The sequence below is a fragment of the Vipera ursinii genome, assembly GCF_947247035.1.
Source record: "Vipera ursinii genome assembly, chromosome: 3".
In the NCBI taxonomy this organism is placed as follows: Eukaryota; Metazoa; Chordata; class Lepidosauria; order Squamata; family Viperidae; genus Vipera; species Vipera ursinii.
In genome coordinates, this window is record NC_139516.1 from 162,118,028 (window position 1) to 162,128,542 (window position 10,515).

A 10,515-nucleotide genomic window follows, 5' to 3' on the forward strand; every position below is an offset into this window, starting at 1 on the left:
AGTTGGGATTACTTGTGTGCTTCAAACTGCATTTGGGAATTGAGGCTGATTTGAGGATGGCGAAAACGCGTTCAGGATACAAGCCCACGTCTTCAACGTGCCTATCAAGTGATTAAAGCCGTGTTGTGTTTTCTTATTGGGCCTTATTCCTGATTGAAGGTGCATTTAGACCAGTATTTTTCAAACTTCTTAACTTTAAAAAGTGTAGACTTCAATTCCCAGAATTCCCCAGCCAACATGCTGGGTTGAGAATCCTGGGAGTTGAAGTCCACAGGTCTTAAAAGTTGCCAAGTTTGAAAAAAAATCTGATTTAAGGTATCCCAAAGGCCAATTCATTCTTGCAACATTTCACTCCAAAAAGAACAAGGTGGCCTGGGCTTTTATTCAGAAGAAATCTACTAAGCTACTGACAACATGATAGGCTTGGCCAGAATACAGCAAAATCAAGAAATTCTCCTGGCCGTCAGTGGCAGTGCTATTCAAGAGAATAGAAAGAGAAGGGTCTTCAGCCATTTCTATCTCTTCATTTTCCTGAATAAAAACCAATTAATTGCAAAAAAAACCCTACACTCAGCTGCCCATAGCCATCAAAAACACAACCCTTTTACCTTAATTCTGTTTCTTTTTATTAATTTCTATCCACTATTTACAAGAATTGGAATGGTCAGCCTGTAGTTTTCCAAATATGGGTAGTCTTTGACTTAAAATCATTCATTTAGTGACTGAAGTTACCATGGCACTGAAAAAAATGACTATGACCAGTTCTCACACTTAACAACTATCATAGCGTCACCACAGTCATGGGATCAAAATTTGGGAGCTTGGCAAACGGCATGTATTTGCGGCATCCCAGGGCCACATGATCGCAACCTTTCCAGACAGCTTCCGACAGTCAATGGGGAAAGCCAAATTTGCTTAACAACCACAAGATTCACTTAACTGCAGTGATTCACTTGACAACAAAAAGGTGGTAAAATCAGGCACACGTCACTTAACAACTGCCTTGCTTAGCAACACAAATTCTCATCCCAATTGTGGTTGTAAGTTGAGGACTACCTGTATATAGTAGAATACAGCCCCAGTCAGCATGGCTGAGGAGATGCTGATAGGTGCAGCTTAGCTATTTTGGGAAAACCATGGGTTTCTTTTGCTTTATGGAGTCAGTCATCCAGTGTTATCCTTAAAATAGGTTACAGATCATCAGCCTAGAACAGTGGCCCCTATGGGGCTTTGCTTGTTTGTGCGGCCTAGTTTCTGGCATGCCGTGGCCCAGTGCTGATTCATGGACCGGGGTGGGGTGTTGGGGATCCTGGCCTAGAATATCCACTAAATTTCATAGCTCAAGGGAATATTAACTCAGATGTCTGTAATCATAGACCAGTATCTAATAATTAGGCCCAAATGCCTTTTTTTCTTCTTTGTTCCTCTTGTAAAGAATCAGTCCCACCAAACTACTTTATTCCTTAGCTCATGCTTCATATACAAGGAGGATAATTGTTTTACCTTCCTTCCCTCTTATTGTAAGATATGCAATCTTTTTTATGTTTAATTGGTTCCTGTATTTTTGCAGTTTCGAATAAGAGGTTAAAGCAATGTCAGTTGGGCTGAATTCAGTTTTTTTATTTGATGTTTTCAAACACTGTACATAGTAATGGTTCATTTTTAACATGCCCATAATGTTTGCTACAAGTTGTTTCCATGATGCTTATGTCTTCTATAAAGAACTAAATTCCACCATTCCTTGTAAAACAATCCATTACTTTGGCTTGATTTTATCAGCTACTTTTTCGAGCGGAGGTATTATTTTTCCATGCGATTTGTCATTTACAGTGAGGACGCTGGGCTGTAATTCAGACTAAAGAAGTGTGGCTAGGTGATAGTAAACAAAGGTAAGGTACTGCTAAGTTTGTAAAGCCGCCCTGAGTCTTCGGAGAAGGGCAGGATATAAATGGAATTAAAATAAAATAAATAAATAAATAAGACTGTTGGTATGGAACTACCAATTGGCCACATAGCAGACATAGACCAGCTAGATGTATCTTAATATTCCAGTCACATGGCAACCATGAGAAGGCAAAGAAGACAGCAACAGCCAAAACATGAAAAGATAAGACAGGTCTTGAAAAGCCAGCTCTATGGGAAGAACAAGATCTACACCATCAATACAGCTTGCATTTATTTTGGGTCTGTTTTTTGTTTGCTCTTGACCACTTTTCGGTTGAAAAAAATCCAACTTTCTTGGAAAAAGATCAACATCTGCTTACGGTATTTCATTTCTTCCCCTTATTTTTTTTTCTATGCATGAGAATGCAATTCGATTAAAATGTTGTAATTCACATGTCCAGGATTCAAGCATAATCCTTGAACTTTTGAATACTTTATTTATATGGCAGATTGCCAAATGCTTTGTCTAATCATTTCATTTGCAACTTTATTCAATAGTTACAGAATGAGTTCTTTGTTGTAATTACTCTGGTGATAAAACAAGTTCATCCTTGTATGTTCTACTTAGTTTGCTGTTTATAAGTGGCTTCATATTTGCAGTGCACTATATAATCACATACTTCCATTTCACTTGCTGTGTTTGAAGGCAACAGAAATTTAATGCCAACAGTTTCAAATAGATATCTTATGTTCCCACCTTCTCCTACCATGTCTGCAAGCTTGGGAAAGATAACTTTAAAAAATGTATTTCTCTAAGAGGTCATTCTTGAATTAACTCAGAAGCAACTGTTCTTTCTTAAGGAAAGCAGTAAATAACTTTTCAGTTTATTTTTTATTGTACAGTACTCCCTTTTTAGGGACGCAGTGGCTCAGTGGGTTAGGACACTGAGCTTGTCGATCAGAAGGTCGGCAGTTTGGCGGATCAAATCCCGAGTGCTGCGTAACAGAGTGAGCGCCTGTTACTTGTCCCAGCTTCTGCCACCCTAGCAGTTCGAAAGCACGTAAAAATGCAAGTAGAAAAATAGGGACCACTCCGGTGGGAAGGTAACAGCGTTCCGTGCGCCTTTGGCGTCTAGTCATGCCGGCCACATGACCACGGAGACGTCCTCGGACAAGCGCTGGCTCTTCGGTTTTGAAACAGAGATGAGCACCGGCCCCTAGAGTCGGAAACGACTAGCACGCATGTGCGGGGGAACCTTTACCTTTACCTTTTTACTCCCTTTTTACGACTCCGTAATCCCTTATTTCAGGATAGAGCCAGGGAGATTGGATGAAGCTGAGTGTTCACTTTCTGATACCACATGGAGTTGATAGGAGATATTTTTTCTTTGTGCCCTAGGAAAGAAACATCTCCCGATATTTAGGATTCAACTCAGCCTTATGAGTGGGAGGCAGGCCTTTTCACCATAAGGCCACCACGCCACTTTCTATTATTTTTATTATAAGTCCGTGTAGAAAAAAAAGCCCCAGAAATGTGTACAGCATTTATTCAACAAAACTAAACTTACATACCGTACTACGTACATTATTATTTCTTTCAGTTTATTTAACAAAAACAAAAAACTTAAATATATAAACCAGTCCAAAGTCCAAAATTTTAAATAGTCCTACAAATGGTACTCCAGGAAATAAAATGTTTGTTCGGGTATGTAGATGATTTCTTCCAACTTTGTTTAATTATCAGTGAACGGGTGTCCTGCCAGATTTGTTAGAATTTAGTAGTTTCTTTTTAAAACTGGCAAACATGCAATGAGACACCTCTCATTATGACCTAAGGAAAACAGGCAAGAACATGTTGATCTGACCTGATTTCTTTTGAAATTGAATATGCTGCCATAAGTCTTTTTCCCTTTCAGATGTTCTATAATTTGGATCTAAAATCACCCTCCCTCCCTATTTCCTGGTTATTGCTAAACTCACAGAACATTCACAAAATGTTCTCACTTTACATTGCTACACATGGACTCTTGGCCAATGTTTACAAATTAATTATGGGAAAGGGTTGCAGGAAAAACATTCAGTTAATAATGAATCATTAATTAATTCACCTGCTCACATATTTTTTCATATTTATAAATACTTTGATCCTTTTAGTCTTTCGTTGTTTAGGTTGTGATTAACATTCAGCTCATCCCAAACAAGACTGCATGGTTCCAGATTTTTGGATATCACGATTCTGGGGACTTTCCATCAATGATTCTAGATGGAGTGGCACAGCCCCAGACAGATTTACTGCACAGTCTGAAGGTCTTCTGGGGCTCACGACTCCTGCTTGAAGAGCAAATAGCAGCCATGGTTACCAGGCCTTTGCACAACTGAGGGGTATGCCTGTTCTTAGCATGGGAACCCTGCTCATGATCACTCCTGCCCTTGTGACCTCCAAATTGGACTACAGCAATACATTTTGTCATAATGTGCCCGTTGATAGGGCACACAACTTAGGCGTCCTCCTGGATACATGACTCAGTTTTGAAGAGCATATAGGAGTTGTGGCCAGGGGGGCATTTGCCCAGGTTCACCTGGTGCGCCAGTTGCACCCCTATCTGGACCGAGATGCTCTACGTACGGTCACTCATGCACTCGTTACCTCCCGTATAGATTACTGCAATGCTCTCTACATGGGGCTGCCCTTGAAGACCACCCGGAGGCTCCAGCTGGTGCAGAATGCGGCCGCGCGGGTTGTGATGGGAGGATCCCGATACTCCCATATTACACCCCTCCTGCGTAAGCTGCATTGGTTACCGGTTGCCCTCCGGATGAGATTTAAGGTGCTGGTTCTTACCTTTAAAGCCCTACATGACTTAGGAGCGGGATATTTGCAGGACCGTCTGCTGCCAGGAACGACTTCCCATCACCCGGTCCACTCACACAGGGAGGGCCTCCTCAGGGTGCCGTGGGCTAGACAATGTCGGCTGGTGACCCCCAGGGGGAGGGGCTTCTCTGTGGGAGCAGCTGCCCTGTGAAATCAACTTCCCCTTGAGCTCCAGATGGACCTGGACCTCTGGTCCTTTCGCCGCCGCCTTAAAACATTTCCATCAGGCTGACCTGGACTGACAATAGGGATTTTTAAAAATGTTTTAAATATTTTATCATTGGGGCTTTAATTTAATTTTTTTAACATTTGTATTATTGTCTTTTATTGTTGTTAGCTGCCCTGAGTCCTTCGGGAGATAGGGCGGCATATAAGTCCCAAAAATAAATAATAAATAAATTTTATGTGGGGCTGCCTTTGAAGCATATTCAGAAGCTTCAACTGGAGTAAAATATTACAGCATGGGCAGATACTGGTGCCAGTTATTCATCACATGTGACACAACTGCTCCATGAGCTGCATTGGCTTCTGGTGTGCTCCTGCAATTCAAGATGCTGGTTTTCACCGCCAGGTTACTTATAGGACTGTCTCTTCCCAATTGTTTTTACCTGTCCTATACGATTGAGCAGAAAGAGCATGCTCCGGGTACCATCGGGACGCGGTGGCTCAGTGGGTTAGGACACTGAGCTTGTCGATCAGAAGGTCGGCAGTTTGGCAGGTCAAATCCCAAGTGCTGCGCAACAGAGTGAGCGCCTGTTACTCGTCCTAGCTTCTGCCAACCTAGCAGTTCGAAAGCACATAAAAATGCAAGTAGAAAAATAGGGACCACTACGGTGGGAAAGTAACAGCGTTCCGTGCGCCTTTGGCGTCTAGTCATGCCGGCCACATGACCATGGAGATGTCCTCTGACAAGCGCTGGCTCTTCAGCTTTGAAATGGAGGTGAGCACCGGCCCCTAGAGTTGGAAACAACTAGCACGCATGTGCGGGGGAACCTTTACCTTTATACGATTGAGCAGAAAGAGCATGCTCTGGGTACCATTGGTAGACAATATCATTTGACGGAACCCAGAAAAAAAACATTTTCTGCTCTGGCACCTGCCCTTTGAAACATTATTCCACCTGAAATTAGATTGTCCCCATTCCTGTTGCCCTTTCGCGAGGCCTTGAAAACTTGGGCTTTTCCTCCAGCCAGGCACCCTGGGTATAGGTTAGAATGTATTTCCTGCTTTTATGGATTAGAGTTAAGATTAGATCATAGCTCATATAATTCATAACTTATCCTCAGGTCTGAAGCCAGGGAGGTAAGAGAAGAAATGCAACTGAATGAATGTTTATCAGTCATTTTCAGTGTTGGCTATTTTCTCATTTTGCACTGAGATCTCCCTTCAGTTTGCCTGCCAATTTTACTTCTTTCATTGCAGGTTTGCCATCGTGGGGCAGCTCCTAACTCTGTAGATTTTCATCTTCCTCTCTTGCTCCCAGGAAGGAATTCTGGGCACACAGTTCATTGAGAGAGGAGGCAAAATCCAGTGCTATTTTAGAGGCATTATTGGCTTTGGTAGCCAATGTATCTCTAGTAGGGAGATAGTGAGGCCCCTTCCTGACCTCCTTGCCATGTTCAGTGGTGGATAGTCAGCAGTCATTCTTAATGTTTTCTAAGTAATCAGAATGTTTCAAAATTATTATTGAACCGTGATCAAAAGCTGAATTAAAACCCTTCATCCTCACCCTTAGATTAGACATCACTGAGGACCAGGTATCCCTCCCCTGGAAAATATCTACAGAACTGGACTTTGTCTCCTGTTCCAGAGGATGATGCTGTAACCTTTTTGGAATGCTTTTCGGAAACCACAGAAATTCTGCACCAAGACTTTCCCCAATTTAATTTAATCTTCTTGTATTAACATTACAAACATCCTAAGCTAGTTATTTTTATTAACTCTTTTGATTATGTACAGGGGTGGAATGTTTTGACTCGGAATAATTCTGCCATTTATTATGTCTAACTAGAGCTAGCGCACTGCTTTTTAAACTTCACTGGGTTTCTTCCACACTAGATGTTATTCTAAATAGCTGTGCTCTGTTTACAGAGTATGTAAATTATGTTAAAATAATAGTTGCCTGTATTTTGTGTGTAATTTTCCAAGTCTTTTAAAAGTGCAGAAATTCCTTACTCTCTGATAAAGCTTTTAAGTACACAGTAACCCTGTTTACTGACAGAAAGATGTGCATGTATCTATGTGTACATGAGGATTTTTTTTTACATAATTCACTCAAGCTTTTCCACTACCCCTTATTTCAGTATTGTAAATATAAACACAAATATACATATACTGAGCTTAAATAAAAAGCCATTCAAGTTTGTAACCAACACAAAAATCAGATTTAAATGGTTTAATGATTTAAAAACTGAACATCACAGTTTGGATGAGATGGACACACTTTAAAAGGAATATGCTTGATATGTAGTTATTTTTGATTTTTAAAAAAGTAAAATTTGAATTGTTTCTTGAAGATTGATTTTAATGGGATATATTCATTTTATGTTACCCTTGTTTGTTTAAATAAATAGATAAAATTCAAGAAGCAAGAAAAGCCAAAACAAATCCATCAGCTAAGGCAGCCCTGAAAGCCTTAGTATCTAAATGTCCTGTAAAATAACAGATCTTAAGGGCCTTCTGAAAGATCAGCAGATGAGCATTTCAACCACCAAAACCAACAAGAAGTTCCATTGTTGTGGCCCATCTGCTTCGTTTCATGTGGAATCCGATGCCCAGCATACTGTAACCTCCATAAAAGAATGCACGGTAGAGTCAAATTCCTGTTGAAAGAGTCCTGTAAATACCGAGGAGCAGAATTATGTAGGATTTTGAATGTAACTAGCACTTTTGAGTCCAAAAACAAGTTGGCAGCCAGTATAATGAATGTAGCATTAGTATTAATGCATACATTTTCCCACTGAAAGGCCACTGGAATAGAATAGAATAGAATAGAATAGAATAGAATAGAATAGAATAGAATAGAATAGAATAGAATAGAATAGAATAGAATAGAATAGAATAGAATAGAATAGAATAGAATAGAATAGAAACTGGAAGGGACTCCTGCTCAAGCAGGTCTCAGACAAGATCAACTGTAGCTTCTTAATCATCTTCATCATCACCTCTTTCTATACTGAGTTGCTGTAATTTAGACTAAAGGTGCTGAGCACACAAATCACTTATGTTTCCTGGTCCAGAAAGATCCACAAGTGCTACAAGATGAAGCTAATAGGAACTGTGAGTCCAAGAGGACTCTGCCAAATTGTAGAGCTATCTTTAGGAAAGTGTAACTTTGTCCAGAATCAAAGTTGTAACAGAGACAGAGACAGAACTTCTTGGAGGGATTTAACATGAGCTTATTTTGATGCGTACAAGCCCTCACAGCTTTCTACCGCCAGGCCAAGACTTCCATAGAATTCCAGTCTAGCCTCAGGTGATAATGTACAACTTAATACGATCTGCCTACTGATCTGCGAACTGCGCTCCCACAGGGTCGGTCTTCTCAGGATACCACGGGTAAAAGATTGCCGGCGGACAATACCCAGGGGGAGGGCCTTCTCTGTGGGTGCGCCGGCCCTTTGGAACCAGCTGCCTGTAGGACTTCCCCTGACCTTCGCTCATTCCGCTGGGACCTGAAGACCTGGCTCTTTGAGCTTTCTGGCCTGGACTGAGAGTATTAACCGGGATTTTAATTGTATTTTAATTGTAAATGGGGTTTTTAGTTCAAGGTTAGTGTAATCATTTTAATTGTTTTTAATTTTTGTAATTTGTTGTATTGTTTTTAAAAGACCTTGTGAACCGCCCTGAGTCCTACGGGAGAAGGGCGGTATATAAGTCTAATCAAATCAAATCAAATCAAAATAATACTATGCCCCAAATAAAGGATAACTTCATCTAGTATTTTAATGTAGATTCTAAATAGCATAGGAAAAGGGTAGATCCCTGTGATACCTCATGATGAGAGGAACCATGGGCTGGACAATTCCTTTCCCACAGTCACCAACAGAGTTATTGAGTGATATAGGCAGCTATAGAAATTGAATAAACAAACTGGGATGTTAACCTAATAAAAATAATTATGTGGCATTCAGGTTGCTTGGAAGCTCGCTTTCTCTGGAATGAGGTTGTTCCATAGAGGCGGATGGCCTCCTCTCTGCTAGTTAGAAAGGCCTTGGCAAGGGCCTTATAAAGCCCTTCACTTGGTTCCCATCTAGCTTGTTGTTCCTGCAACCTATTATTCATTTTTCTTCTTATTAATTGAATTTCTTTCTTTTGTTGTGAGCCACCCAAAGTTGTTGGGAATGGGCTGCCTACAAATTTGATAAATAAATGCAGTAGGCATCCATTGCGGGAAGATCTAAATACTGAAAAATGCAAAGGAGCAATTGAAATTTCAGAGCTTTGTAACCATTCAAAATTATTCTCGAATTTTTATTTATGTAGGAATTCTTTTTAGTAGTATTCTGATGTTTTCTGTACTATCTGGTAGCACAAAAAGTAAAATGATCTGAGTTTAGTGGTTGTGTAATTTTTTGTGCCTAATCTTAAGTGCATTTACCGGAAGGTCCAATTATTTTCAACTGAACATTCATATTCATAAAGATTTACTTAAGAGTCTGCAACTCAATTCTAAATTAAACAGTGTGGTATTTTTGTTCCAATAGATTTTTCAGAGAAAAGAAAATGAAAGTTTATTAAGAAAGACACTAGTATTTATGATTGTTACTCAACAATTCCTTTATCAGTGTCTGTGCTGCTATATAGTACCAGTCTTTTATCTACATTATTTATTTTTTAAATATCTATATTATTTGAAATATACAGTTAGACCCGATAAGGATAAAACATCCATGTTAAAAATAAAATGTTCATGGTACAAAAATAAAAATCTAAGAATAACCAACTTATAATTTGAAAATGGAACAAGGAAATTTACCAGAATGCATTATCTTAATTGTTAAAAAGCTGCCATCAGTGTCTGAAGAAGTCAAACTTTCAGGGATAAACTGCTCCATTAAATGGAAGCCATGATAGACTAATATGTTCTAAGCCCTTCTTCCCCACAACTTCATGGAAATGAAGGATCACAAGCAGGTGGTCCTGAAGATACCTATCAGATCAAATGGGACTTAGCAGGTCAAAATCAGTACTTCATACCGGATTGGTAACTATGGCAGGGACCATATCATGTACGCAATATACTCATTGCACCCAGTGCCAGTTAACAAGCAAATCATTGCATTTTGTGCCAAGCTTCTGAATGGTGTTTAAAAGTGTCACATGACAGTGTGCACTGTGAATGTTGTAAGTTTCTCCTACTTCAGGTAGGGTCTGGTTACAACCAGCATACCAGCCAGAGCTTGGCAAAAGCTGTCCTAGAATTTCCACCTGACCTCCAGCAGTAGCTCTGATGTAAGGAGAACCGCAAGTTAAGGAACTGTCCCTTAGGTTCAGTTTCAATAAGTAAAGAGCAAATTGGTCTTGCTGGAGAGGTCAATTTCAGCCTGTTTTTTCCCCAGTCAGATCCTTTTAATCAAAGCGCAAAGATTTTCCTGGAGGGGGAGGGGGGTTCATCTGAATAGGAGACCAGGACACTTTACATTGAAGCACAATTTACTTTATTGACTGCTGGCGTCAACGACAAGGCTAAGGAAGACTTATAGACTTATGCAAATTATATAGTGGATTGTATACATCAATTAGCAAGGTATTTAATT